Source organism: Martes martes (genome assembly GCF_963455335.1).
Source record: "Martes martes genome assembly, chromosome: 10".
Classification (NCBI taxonomy): Eukaryota; Metazoa; Chordata; class Mammalia; order Carnivora; family Mustelidae; genus Martes; species Martes martes.
This window is the reverse complement of record NC_137898.1, coordinates 18,630,914-18,644,300: the sequence shown is the minus strand read 5'-3', so window position 1 is coordinate 18,644,300 and position 13,387 is coordinate 18,630,914. Positions and strand designations below refer to the sequence as shown.

Below are 13,387 nucleotides of genomic sequence, written 5' to 3'. Positions count from 1 at the left end.
CTATCACTTTTTTGAAATTTAAAGTTTCCCACTTCCTCCCCCTATATAACCTTACTCACCGTTACCTCCTCCCCCAATCCCTGTCAAAGATAAGGACTGGCAGAAAGATACTCTTCGATGCTTAGTGCTGTCAGCAAAAGTATAAACTCAGAGCCTCCCTTGGACTTTCTCAAACTAACTCTGACCTAATAAACCGTCCTATCATATGGTGACCACCTTTCAAATCAGGTCATATTTTTAGATCCCAAAATGTTTTGGAACTTTAGGGTAACTCTTAGTTGGTAACAATATACTACGTAAGTTTAAACTTTATTTCAGCTCCAGCACCAATTATAAAATCAGTTACGTTCAACAAATTCTGGTTTCAGGAGGGTAGTGTTTGTATGAAATCCACTAAGTTCTGTCCTCATTCTCATTCTAGTTTACTTAGGGTCTTTCAGGCATGACACAGAATGGGGAAGGAAAGTTAGCCAAGTAGTTGCTGTGTGTAGAGTACTTGCTACAAACACACACACACACACACACACACACACACATACACACGCAATATTAGAACAAGGCAGCAGCTAATTCAAGTGGGAGATAAGCTGCCTTGGGAAACAGCTAAGGAGAAAAAGTTGAGAAAGAGCAAGAAAATATTTCTAGCTTCCTAGGAACAGGAAATTACATCCCACAATGTAGAAAAAAGCCATCACCTTTCTGAATGCAATGTTTTCAAATGTGCACAACAGGCCTCATGCAAGAAGGTTAAAGAGATGACCACAGAGCACACTCATCCAGCAGTTAGCCCATACCTGTGGCTTTACACCTCCCTTTCTGGACTATGTCTTCACTCTAAAAAACCAAGGAAAGAAAAATAAGTGGGCCATGCCTATACTTCTCAGAATTCCAGACATGTAGCTTCTTTCCTAAGAAAAGCCCCCTTTTGTCACCATGGCTGAGAATTAAAACAAAAACAAAAAAACCCAAAACCTCCCCCCTCCCATTTTTAAAGTACACAATACCTTAAAATATAAATTGCATTTAATATCTCAAAGTTAACTTAAAAATATCATCAATGTAAAAAATGGGGAAATAAAAACACTAGAAGACTTACTACAGGCTTGTCCCCAAATGTCACAATAAATAGCAACATAATGATTACAACTTAAGAGGCTGAAATTCAGTACATTTAGGTCACCAAAAAAGTCATTTTTCCATCTGCTTTTGCATGAGAAACTACAACAAAGCTAAAGGCCTTATAATTCTTTTTTTTTTTTAAGATTTATTTATTTAATTATTTGACGGAGATCACAAGTAGGCAGAGAAGCAGGCAGAGAGAGAGAAGGAAGCAGGCTCCCTGCTGAGCAGAGAGCCCAATGCGGGGCTCGATTCCAGGACCCTGGGATCATGACCTGAGCTGAAGGCAGAGGCTTTAACCCACTGAGCCACCCAGGTGCCCCAGGCCTTAAAATTCTTTTAGCAATCAAGGACCATGTTATTAATGTGGAAAGACCATGCTATTTCCCCAAAGCAACCTTCCTGAATAGGTAGGTGCCAGGCATAAAACTCTTCAAAGGCAACCAAGTTCCTGCCTGTGTAAATGCATCTCAGTGGCCCTAGGGCAGTGGTAAACCACTGAAACAAACAAATAAACAAACAAACCAGAAGATGGGGAGGTTAATTGAAGCTAAAAGCAAACAGAAGAACCACAAAACCAATTTGTTTTATTTTTAAACATTATCGAACAATCTTGCAAGATTGATTTTATAAAGCTGCCCAAATTCCTACGAACTTTCTTCTACACCCCCTGCCAGAGGGACAAAAAAACAAACACAGACGTAGGATATTAATCACCCTACTCCCAAGTAACCAAAGACTTTTTAAAGGAAAATTCACACACACACACACACACACACACACGGATCAGTACTACCTTCTTCCACACAGACCCTTGTTACTCGAAGGACAATGGGAAGCTTAATACACACGAAGGTGTTTTCTCTAAAAGCTTTGCCTTCCCACTTTTGCTTTTCTTACATTTTGTTGCCTGGTCTGTAAGAAAACATGCTTTTGGGGGGAGAGGAAAACTGAGTGGAAACTAAAAGTTTTAGGTTTGCTTTTCACATCTTTCACTTCTGTGGGGAACCAAACAAAATGCATGTGCTCTCTGAGGAAGCTTGAACCACTTTTGTCCTGTCTTTCCTTGAAACTCCACAAAAGTCTCTTTCTGTTAACATTATCTCTACCTTTCTCAGTGGTCATTAGGGGAGGTATAAAGGTGGTTCCAAACAGAGTTGAAAAGAGTTAAGGGGGATGGGACGCCTGGATGGCTCAGTCAGTTAATCGTCCGACTTGGGCTCAGGTACTAAGTCCAGGATCCTGGTACTGAGTCCCATGCCAAGGCTCCTTGCTTAGCAGGGAGCCTGCTTCTCCCTCTGCCTGTCACTCCCCCTGCTTGTGCACTCCCGCTCTCTCTCTCTCTCTCTGGCAAATAAATAAAATCTTAAAAAAAAAAAAAAAAGGTTAAGGGGGGAAAGGTGCACCAGAAGTGGGGCTGGGGGCTGCATAGGCAATCCACCACAGAGAATGAGAGGCAAGCTACCTCTGAGGGAATCTACTTGTGAAACATTAACATGTTCAAAATAGGACCTCCTATCGAGTTTAAAAAACATACTTAGCAAGTCAGTGGTACTCGCTAAAAGGCAAACTACTTTCCCCACAATTTCCCCAAGGAAAGATAAATAACCTGTAAAGAATTTATATTTGGTTTTGGAACATATCTTGGAATTTATATGGTCTTGACATGTTTCAAAGATACAACAGCTGAGGCACCTGGCGGGCTCAGTCAGTAGAGCATGCGACTCTTATCTCACAGTTGTGAGTTAAAGCCCACAGAGTGGGTGCAGAAACTTAAAAAAAAAAAAAAAAAAAAAAAGATGCAAGAGCTAATGAACAGCATTACCTCTCTGATACAAAAGCACATCTCCTACACACTTTCCTTAGTAAGGCAAGGTAATAAACAGTTTTTTATTTCTCAGAGTTTTCTGTTGACCAAAAAAGCCTGTATATTGAATAAATGACAAAACACTATCCTTCCCAGAAAGATGACCACTGACTCACCATCAGCAACTCTTAAAAGTATGCACTGAATCACAAACATACAGGCGCTGGTGGTAGGCACAATAATGCTCAATGACCTACATTAAGGCCTGAACTCATCACCTTGGCCTCATTAGTCCAACTCACCAACTCTTACCAACAATTGTTAGTAAATGCCCTCAATTCTTTGAAAAACATTTTTCGTGCAAGGCAGGGAGCTAATGAAGAACTCAACTACTAACCAGATTAGAGACTTTCAAATGTTTTTAAAGGCAGAAATGTTTCTCCCCTAAACCTAAAAGTGAAGCTGTTTAGGCTGAAGACAGGGGAGGGCAAGGCAGGCCCCACCTTTCACTCTTCCTGCACTCAGAGTAACCCCAGTCTCCTGGGAGATATGAAAATAGGCCTGGAAAATTCAAAGCAATAGATAATTCACCAATTTTATATCCAACTTTGAACTGAATTGTTTTTTGAACAGATTTTTCTATCTTCAGAATCTAATAGGTTACCAGAAATCAAGGAATTTCCAATGCCATCAATGGTAATAAATATGTACATCCCAGAGTTGACAGAATACAGTATTTAAAATTTCTAAACCTCTAGATCATGAGCTGAAGCCCCACATCTGGCATAGAGCTTACTTTAAAAAAAAAATTATAAACCTTATCACCTGGAAGTCGGGAGAAATGTCCAGACATTTATGAAGTAGCAATAATTTTAAGCGCTGATATTTTCTGAACACTTACTCTATGCCACGTGGTGTTTTGGGTGCTGTGTATTTAATCCTCATACATGGCCTAACTCCATTTACAGATAAGGAAAGACACAAATGAAGTAACTCTCAAGATCACATGAATCCAGGCAATGAAGAAGCTGGAATATATAGTCAAGCAGTTCAACCCTTGGGTGAAAAGCTGACTCGGGTTAAAATTGTCCACAGGGAAGATCATGCACACAAACCACAGAAAAGACTGTTAAATATGGAGGACCATATAGTTGAGTCTGATTATTTTTCTAAGGCAAATCTAAGTAGGTAAATATCCAAAGTTTCAATCGTCACAAGAGAAATATAGTTAAGGCTAGTGAAAACCACCTGCCATTAATCAGTAGATGTGTGACTCTGGATAAGTTCATCAGTATCTCCCAGTGTCAGCTTCCTCACCTGTAAAATTACCTCCAAAGGAACCAAATGGATGCCCTGAATACAACACCAAGCCACGGTACAAATTTCTAAATGGAAGAGGAAAGAAACAATAGAAATTACTTAGGAAAACTGTGCTCTTTTAAAAAATGTCTGTTACCTTTCAAACTGCTTTGCTTCTTTCTTTTTTCCATTATGTGGTGGATTCAATAAAAAGTTTGGATTGGGGCGCCTGGGTGGCTCAGTGGGTTAAAGCCTCTTTCAGCTCAGGTCATGATCCCAGGGTCCTGGGATCAAGCCCTGCATCGGGCTCTCTGCTCGGCAGGGAGCCTGCTTCCCCCCCCCCTTCCTCTCTGCCTACTTGTGATTTCTGTCAAATAAATAAAAAAAAATTAAAAAAATTAAAAAAAAGTTTGGGCTTAGTGCACTGGGAAACTGCATGTCCTCTTACCCACATATCCCAGAAAGCCAAGTAACCAGATAAAAAGATCAAATGGGAAGCTTTCCTGGCTAGCCCAGCTCATCATGATGCAAAACTCCACCAGGGCCTGGTGCTAAAACTCAACAGTTTGCCTAGTACTCAAATCTCCCTACAACTGCCACCAGATTCTCATCCAGGATCCTGCGAACATACATCACAACTAATTGTAGGGAGAGTCTAACATTACATGAAATAAATTGCCTGAGAGCACTCAGTAACAACAGGTGGACCCAAGACTGAAGGACTGTAGAGAAATGCTGAACTGTTAATTGTTTCCCTTCTCTGTAATCCTGAGGGGGTTAGGTGGATTAAAGAGATACACTGAAGCACACAGTAAATTCCCTGGTAGTCACTCATTCCCAGAGCATCTCCTTCCACTGTAATTTGCTCAATGTGAAGAGTCCAGGTCCAGAACTACATCAGGCTTAGTTCTGACCTAAGTTAGCAGGGATAAAACTTAACACTTTCTCTATGGGGTCTACAAAAGTCTTTTTATTCCCCTTGTGACACTTGTTTTGTGGCTACCATTTCCATGATTCAGGCTCAGGTGTGGGGCTTCTAACCCTTTTTGACAGAATTATCAATGTGTGTTCCTTTTCCTAACCCCAGCAGAGAAATTTATAAAACAGATCTCAATCTCAATTCCTTCTCCAACAGTCAGTATGCACTCTTTAGTGGTAATAATTCTTTTCCAGCTTTAAAAAATTGTGGTCAGGGGCACCTGGGTGGCTCAGTCAGTTAAGCGTGTGCCTTTGGCTCAGGTCATGATCCCAGGGTTCTGGGATAGAGTACCAAACAGGGATCCGTAATCAGCAGGGAGTCTGCTTCTCCCTCTGCCTGCGACTCCCCGCGTGTGCACACGTGCACCCTCTCTCTCTGGCAAATAAATAAATTAAATCTTTAAAAAAAATGTGGTCAAAAACACATACATAAAAGTTACTATCTCAACTCATTTTTAGGTGTACAGTTCAGTATTAGTATTACTGTGCAACATGGCAACAATTTTTAAAATGTTCCTTTTTCATCAAGATTCTTAAGCTGGGGACACCCAGCTGGCTCAGTTGACAGAGCATACAACTCGATCTCAGGGTTGAAAACTGAAGCCCCACGTTGGGTGTAGAGATTACTTAAAAAAAAAAAATTCTTAATCTGGGACCCTGACATCTCTTCAAAGTCCAAACATGGGCTTTGGGCAAGAGGGAATAGGTCTATGAACCCTATGATATTTTTTTGCTAAACGGCAAGAAGATGGATACATGAGGTTTCCTGAAGAGAGAATCCAGCATTCATCAGATTCTTTAAGGGGCTTATAATTACTGTTAGAATGTTCCCTTCTGACTCTCCTTGCTACAAGGTAACAAAACAGTATGTTAGAGAAAGAACAGGTCTGATGCCATTTGCATGGCCTTGAATGAGTCACTTTTTTCTGGGCCAAGGTTTCCTAATATGAAACTGTAAGATGGTACTAGATTAATCCAGACTATCACTATATCACCTAAAAGCTTAATTCTATTTTCTCCAAACTGATTTCAAACAGTTCTAGTTCAGTCCTACCACATGTGAGATACACCTGGGAGAAACTACATGTAAACTTCATTTCTAAATTTTTGTTAATGAAACAGATTTCAAATGCTACCATTTTGAGAACAAGTAATGAGTCCTTCCTTATCTTTTCTATTTATAAATCCACAAGACACCTGGAATAAAGATGACACATATTAGGGGCCCCTGGGTGGCTCGGTTAAGTGTCTGCCTTCAGCTCAGGTCATGATCCCAGGGTCCTGGGATCGAGTCCTGCATTGGGCTACTTGCTCAGTGGGGAGCCTGCTTCTCCCCTTCCCTCTGCCTGCTTGCCCCTGCTTATGTTCCTCTCTCACAGAAAAATAAATAAAATCTTAAAAAAAAAAAAAATGATGACACATATCAGACCTTCAACTGTTGAAATGAGTTCCCTAGCTTAGCTGCTCTAATTTGTAAATTTTACACTAACATTATTAAACTGAGATATCTACACAGAAATATTTGCACTTTTTAGTAAAAAGTCTTTTTCCCCCCTTTAAATTGTGGCATTTGGGTAAAAATGACATAGTGAGCAGTCCTTTTTTACAGAAATAATATGTATTAAGTATTCCCCCTTAACTTTTCTACTTCCTCGATTAAAATTTTTTATCTATTTATTCATTTTTACACAAAACCACATTTTGATTCATTCCCTACCAGGCCTTTTTCTATGCATACATACTCGAATACACACAATTATTATCAAATTACAGACTGTACTATATATACTACTGCATAACATACTTTTCTCACTTAACAATTACAAACATTTTCTTGTGAACAGCCCATATTTAAGAATCAAGAGTCCCAACCGGCCTAAAGACTAACTTTGCCAATAGCATCCTTACCTTTATGTCACAACCAATAAAAATAAAGCCTATTTCATAAAGCCAACACAGGGTGCCTGGGTGGCTCAGTGGGTTAAGCCTCTGCCGTCGGCTCGGGTCATGATCTCAGGGTCCTGGGATCGAGCCCCGCATTGGGCTCTCTGCTCTACAGGGAGCCTGCTTCCTCCTCTCTCTCTCTCTCTCTGCCTGCCCGTCTGCCTACTTGTGATCTCTGTCTGTCAAATAAATAAAAAATAAAATCTTAAAAAATATAAATAAAGCCAACATAATCATTAAATCCCCTGAAACTGTTAAAAAAAAAGGGGGGGGGCGCCTGGGTGGCTCAGTGGGTTAAAGCCTCTGCCTTCGGCTCAGGTCATGATTTCAGGGTCCTGGGATCAAGGCCTGCATCCGGCTCTCTGCTCGGCAGGGAGCCTGCTTCCTCCTCTCTCTCTGCCTGCCTCTCTGCCTACTTGTGATCTCTGTCTGTCAAATAAATAAATAAAATCTTAAAAAAAAAAAAAAGAAAAAAGTAGTACACTAAAGGGGAATGGGGATGGGTTGAGTTCGGCTATTGGTTCTTATTTTCCCTGATCTACCATCTTTGGGTGCCTGGGTGGTGCAACTGGTTAAGTGTCCTACTCTTGGTTTTGGCTCAGGTCATGGTCTCAGAGTCATGGGATTGAGCCCCGTATCTGGCTTCGCACTGGGTACAGAGTCTGCTTGGGACTCTCCCTCCCTCTGCCCCACCCAAATAAACAGAGTTTGGCTTAGGTCTTGAGGCTCAGGTTGTGATCTCCTAGGATCAAGCCCCATGCTGGGCTCCATGCTCTCAGTAGGGAGTCTGCTTCTCTTTCTCTGCCCCTCCCCCCACTCATGTGCTCACCAGCTCTCTCTAGCTCTCTAAAATAAATCTTTAAAAAAATAAAAGAAAATAAAATAGAGAAATCTTTAAAAAAAAAAATCCTGATCTGCCATCTCATCTCCTGTTTAGTTATCTTTCCATATGCTTATATACGTATCTAAGTAAGAGGCATCCCATTTTGGAGGTGGTCAGGAGAGGCATATAGGGAATGCAAAAATACATTTTTAAAAATCTCTGTTCTGCGGCGCCTGGGTGGCTCAGTGGGTTAAGCCTCTGCCTTTGGCTCAGGTCATGATCCCAGGGTTCTGGGATCGAGGCCCGAGTAGGGCTCTCTGCTCAGCAGGAAGCCTGCTTCCTCTCTCTCTGCCTGCTTGTCTGCCTGCTTGTGATCTCCGTCTGTCAAACAAATAAATAAAATCTTTAAAAAAAATAAATAAAATAAAAATCTCTGTTCCTGGGGCACCTGGGTGGCTCAGTTTAAGTGTCCAACTCTTGGTGTCAGCTCAGGTCTTGGTTTCAGAGTTCTGAGTTCAAGCCCTGCACTGGGTTCTGCACTGGGTGTGGAGCCCACTACCAAACAAACAAACAAAACTCTGTTCCTCCATCATCCCCAAATGCCTATACCCGCAGAGCAATTCTCAAACCCCCATTAAGTATTCCCCTTCTCTTCTCCACACGGCTCTCTATTGAGGGGTGGAGTGGGGTGCAGGACTCTCACTCTGCCTTTAGCCCCTCCTGTTTCCCTGGCAGCGCTGTCAGTACCGGGCAACAAACTGCTGGATGTAGCAGCAGCAATTTACATATGGTAGGCAAGCTAGGGTGCAGCTTTCTTTGGGCAGAACTGCTAACTCTTTTATGTATCTTTCTAGTTTGAACCCAATGTTCCAGGCCTATCAATGTTAAATATTTGCCTAGTGGCTTCTACCTTAAAAGACACAGGGAACCATGTACACAGAAGTCCAGAGGCAGCAAAAATTCCCCACGGTGTGGAGAAAGGGCTCTACAGACGCAGATGGGGCCTAGCTACAACAACTGAGACCCTGGACAAAGCACCTAATCCAAACACAAGGGTTCATTCTACTTTCCCATAATATTCATGCATTACTGCTCAAATTTGGCATGTTCTAAGACCACCAGTTCCGCCTTAGTTTCCCGGCCCTGCCATAAGGCCAAATCTGTCTCATCTAGTGAGTCACTACTGCTCCTCTCTCCAAATGCATTTTGATTTCAGCCCACTTGTGCAGCTCATCAGGGCTGCACCATATGTTGGTACCATGTAGGCAGAATGTGACTAATTTTTTTCTAAAACACTGTCAGAGTTACTTTTAAAATTACCTTATAATCTTGATGTCTCTGAAGACTCAGTTCTATAATGCATAACCTTCTGGAAATGACTTTATAATGATTTTTCTGAGCACTCAGGATATTCTTCAGAATTTTCACTCCCATTTTTCAAACAAGGGAACAAAAGTAAAGAAAACGGATTAAGTGACCCAAGTCTCACCACCAGCCAGTGAGGCTTGTACTTTCTGCAGTCACAGCACTCTATTTAGTAAAATAAATCAGTCTGTAAAATGCTTTTTTTTGGGGGGTGGGGGTTTCAAATATTACTTTGTTTTTATTTTTTTAAAAGATTTTCTTTTATTTATTTGACAGACAGAGATCACAAGCAGGCAGAGAGGCAGGCAGAGAGAGAGGGGGGAAGCAAGCTCCCCGCTGAGCAGAGAGCCCAATGCAGGGCTCAATCCCAGTACCCTGGGATCATGACCTGAGCTAAAGGCAGAGGCTTTAACCCACTGAGCCACCCAGGTGCCCCTGTTTTTATTTTCTAAGGTGATTATTAAACTTAAGATATCAAGGATGCCTGGGTGGCTCGGTCGTTATGAGGTTGCCTTCGGTTCAGGTCATGATCCCAGGGTCCTGGGATCGAGCCCCACACTAGGCTCCTTGCTCAGTGGGGAGCCTGCGTCTCCCTCTCCCACTCCCCCTGCTTGTGTCCGTCCCCCACCCCGGCAAATAAATAAAATCTTTAAAAATAATAATAAAAAAATAAACCTCAGATAACACAACTACTTGCAGCTAATTCATTTTTTTTAAGATTTTATTTATTTATTTAACATTTTGCAGCTAATTCTGATGGCTAAATGGTCTCATGGTATCCATCTGGGTTGTTTTAAGAGAGGGCTGAATGAGCCACAGACCACAAATGTTTTTCTAATCAGCAGAGATCATAAACGGGTAAAACTAACATTCTGAGAGTAAAAAATATATTGGACTTCCCTACTCTGGGCAACCTGCCTCTTCACCAACAATAAAGATTGCTGGATTTGATCATTAAACTTGTCCCAAGAAGGTTTCTTAAATTTTCCATTTCAGGTTACACATGTTCATTCAAGTAACTGGGGTGGTAGTCTGACTGTCACTGCACTAAGATCTTTCTATCCACTAGTAACATCCATTATTGGGTAGTACTGCAAAATACAAAAAAGGATCTCAAGGATCTTCTCAATACTGAAAACAGCACATGCCCTACGAATCCAGCTATCCCACTTTTAGAAATACAGCCTTCAAATACACTTGTATCTGATGTACATAAAGTATGCAAAGGGGCATTAATGTGAACATTGTTTATATTAGCAAAAGTTGGAAACATACATGTCCATCAGCTGGGTGCTGCACTGTGATGGAATGCCTCAGCTATAAAAGAGACTAAGGCAATTCCAATACACTACATTAAGCACCGATCAAGATTATATTTATACAGTGAGAAAGAAATTACACATGGCTTGTACAGGAACAAAAACGGTCTGGAAGGATAAAAAAGAAACTGTTAACAAGGCTACAGAAGTGGAATATTGGCTGAATTGTTTGAATATGGATGTTACCTATTCTTCAAATAAAAGTATTAAAGAAAACTTGAAACTATGAGGAACAAAGTAAAGAAAAATCCCAACTCCTGCTCTATTCCAAAATAAACACTTTGTTTTGCATTTTCTCCTGCTCTGTCTGAAACTTCTCTGTGGAAAAAGCCATTGTCCAGGTAAAGCAGCATCCATACCACATGTGAGTGGGGCAAGGACATTATACCATCTGAAATTATCCCAGCAACTCAACTGATGTTCACACAGCTTGGACTGTAAACCTTATGGCTGGCCTATTTACAAAGTCTGGAGCTATTTTCAATCACTCAGCTGTATATCTATGTGTACATTTTCTTCAATCAACCTTTCCTGCCAGGCAGAGTGCAACATTAGCTGGCTTCCAGTAAGAAAGGCAAGGGACAGGGTGAGATAATATGTCAAAACAAGTTCTATAAATACAGCTTTTGGCCTAGTATCTCAAAAAGGAATCAAAACAGCTTCAAGCTTAAATAGAAAAATCCTACAGTCCTGCAATATCATACTTAAAGGCTCTAGAGAACAGAAGAGGCCAAGGATCTGGAATTTTGTTTCTCACACCATATCTTGTCTCTCCCTCCCTAATCTCTGTGGGAGGTTAAGATCAAATTGCAGGTATCACTCCAAGTCAGCCTTTCCCCTTATCTTACCCCCACACTACCCAAACATCAAGATCATTTCACTGAGCTCACTCCAACTCTTAGGCAGACAGGCCCAATACACACGACATACAACAGCCCCTCCTCAGCACCTAGCATCTACCTTCTATCATCTCCAAAACCCTTGACCAAGAAGCCAAGAACCCTGCCTGTACCATCTGCCCCAACCTCACCCCAAACACATGGGCACTCAAGCAGGATGCTTCCATATGGTCTTGTCTCAGGAAGTTTATCTTGTTTTGCTGAACAGCAGTAAACTTTATTTAATCTTTCTGTTCTTAACACCACAATCCTACAAAACAACTTTGCTGTGGAGATGCTTTCTGAGATGGTTAGGTTATATGCCAGAGAATACAAAACTTACACCTCTGCTTCAGCCAATCAGTTTGGCATAGCTTGATTCATCCCAAAGGATACACAGCCCTGGGGCAAATTCTAAATATCTCCTTAATACTGTCACTTTTTTAAAAAGTGACTTCAATTATCAAGCTTTCATCACTCTTGAACTGTGCTCCTAAAAGTGTTCCTCACATTTAAATATCCATTTATATGATCTTCACCTCCTTCAAATCACTATTAAAAAAAAAAAATCCCACTGTTCCACAAAATTAAACTTGTCAGTACTTTGACTTCATTTTTTTAAAAAACAAGCTCTTTATAAAATGGGAGCTCTGTCAATCAGAAATGCATATAGAAAACATCCTCTATATACACTGAGAACTAGAGAGGTCACAAAAAAGGCCCAATCCCTGTCCTTAATGAGTTTTTAGTCTTGTTCAGAAAACATGACTTGCACACAAAAAAGAACAAGAAACACAAAGGACAGCATACATCCAAGGAAAAGTGTACGTGCCAAGGGAAAATCTGCCATCAATTTGAGAAAGACTAAAATATCTCAGGAGACCCGATTCCTATTTCCCCATCTATCTCAAATTTTTGTGCTATTCAATCACACTGTCTAGGAAAGAGTAACATTTTTGCTACCCTCCACTGAAATTACTCAGCCCACCAATAATTCTCCCATCATCATTCTTTTTGAACAGATCTCCCTATTACCCTGTTACACTCACAGAGATCAGTTAATGGATGAGGCAAAACCTGCCGATCTCCCTCCTTCTCATACTCCCTGTCAAGACATCTCCTGATGATATGAAGTGCAGGTAACAAGAGTTAAAGAAGCTGAAGTTAATTCTGCTTCCAGTATCTTCAGTAAACAGGCAGACACTAGCAGAGATTAAACTGGTAATTCTGGGGATACTCCATGAGCTTGCCGTTTGCTCTGTAGCTTTTTATCATCAATAAATGAGTTAGTTGACAGCTGCAAAACCAAAGTATAATCATTTTCATAAGGAAATTCTAAAATTAAGATGGGTTAGACTAATTCATAATTCAATAATCCCAAATGTTCCATATATGTTAATAAAATTAATAAACAAGTATTTACTATAAACCTTATAACATGCCCTACATTCAGACACTGGAGTCACACCACCACTTTATAAGCCCAATTTTTCTGCTTACTAGCCAAGAAAACCAGGGACAAACTGTTTAACTTTGTTATACCTGCTTCACCTGGAAACTGTCTATATGACAGTATCTACTTTATAGGGTATTTGTTAGAATTGAGGGATTTATATACATAAAGCATTTAGAACAGCGCCTGGCACACACAAAGTGCTCAATAAATGTTTGCTATCATTAACAGGCACTAACGCTGGTGCCTATTCTGAAAAAGGATGAGTCGTCAAAGTTTTATTCTTTTTTTTTTTTTTTAAAGATTTCATTTATTTATTTGACAGACAGATCACAAGTAGGCAGAGAGGCAGGCAGAGAGAGAAGGGAGGAAGCAGGCTCCCTGCTGAGCAGAGAGCCCGAT

The 13,387-nt window shown here is 40.8% G+C and overlaps 1 protein-coding gene across 6 annotated transcripts in view; it reads right to left on the bottom strand.

Moving 5' to 3' along the window:
• The window catches only part of CELF1 (CUGBP Elav-like family member 1), a 71,557-nt gene that overhangs the window by 32,433 nt on the left and 25,737 nt on the right, over positions 1-13,387 (bottom strand). For 3 of the 6 annotated variants that reach the window (XM_080815444.1, XM_080815448.1, XM_080815450.1), the window contains exon 2: positions 795-834. The exons of the other annotated variants lie outside the window; for them this stretch is intronic. The gene's annotated coding sequence lies outside the window, so the exon portion shown is untranslated. The remainder of the gene's footprint in view (positions 1-794; positions 835-13,387) is intronic. 6 annotated transcript variants of the gene reach the window in all.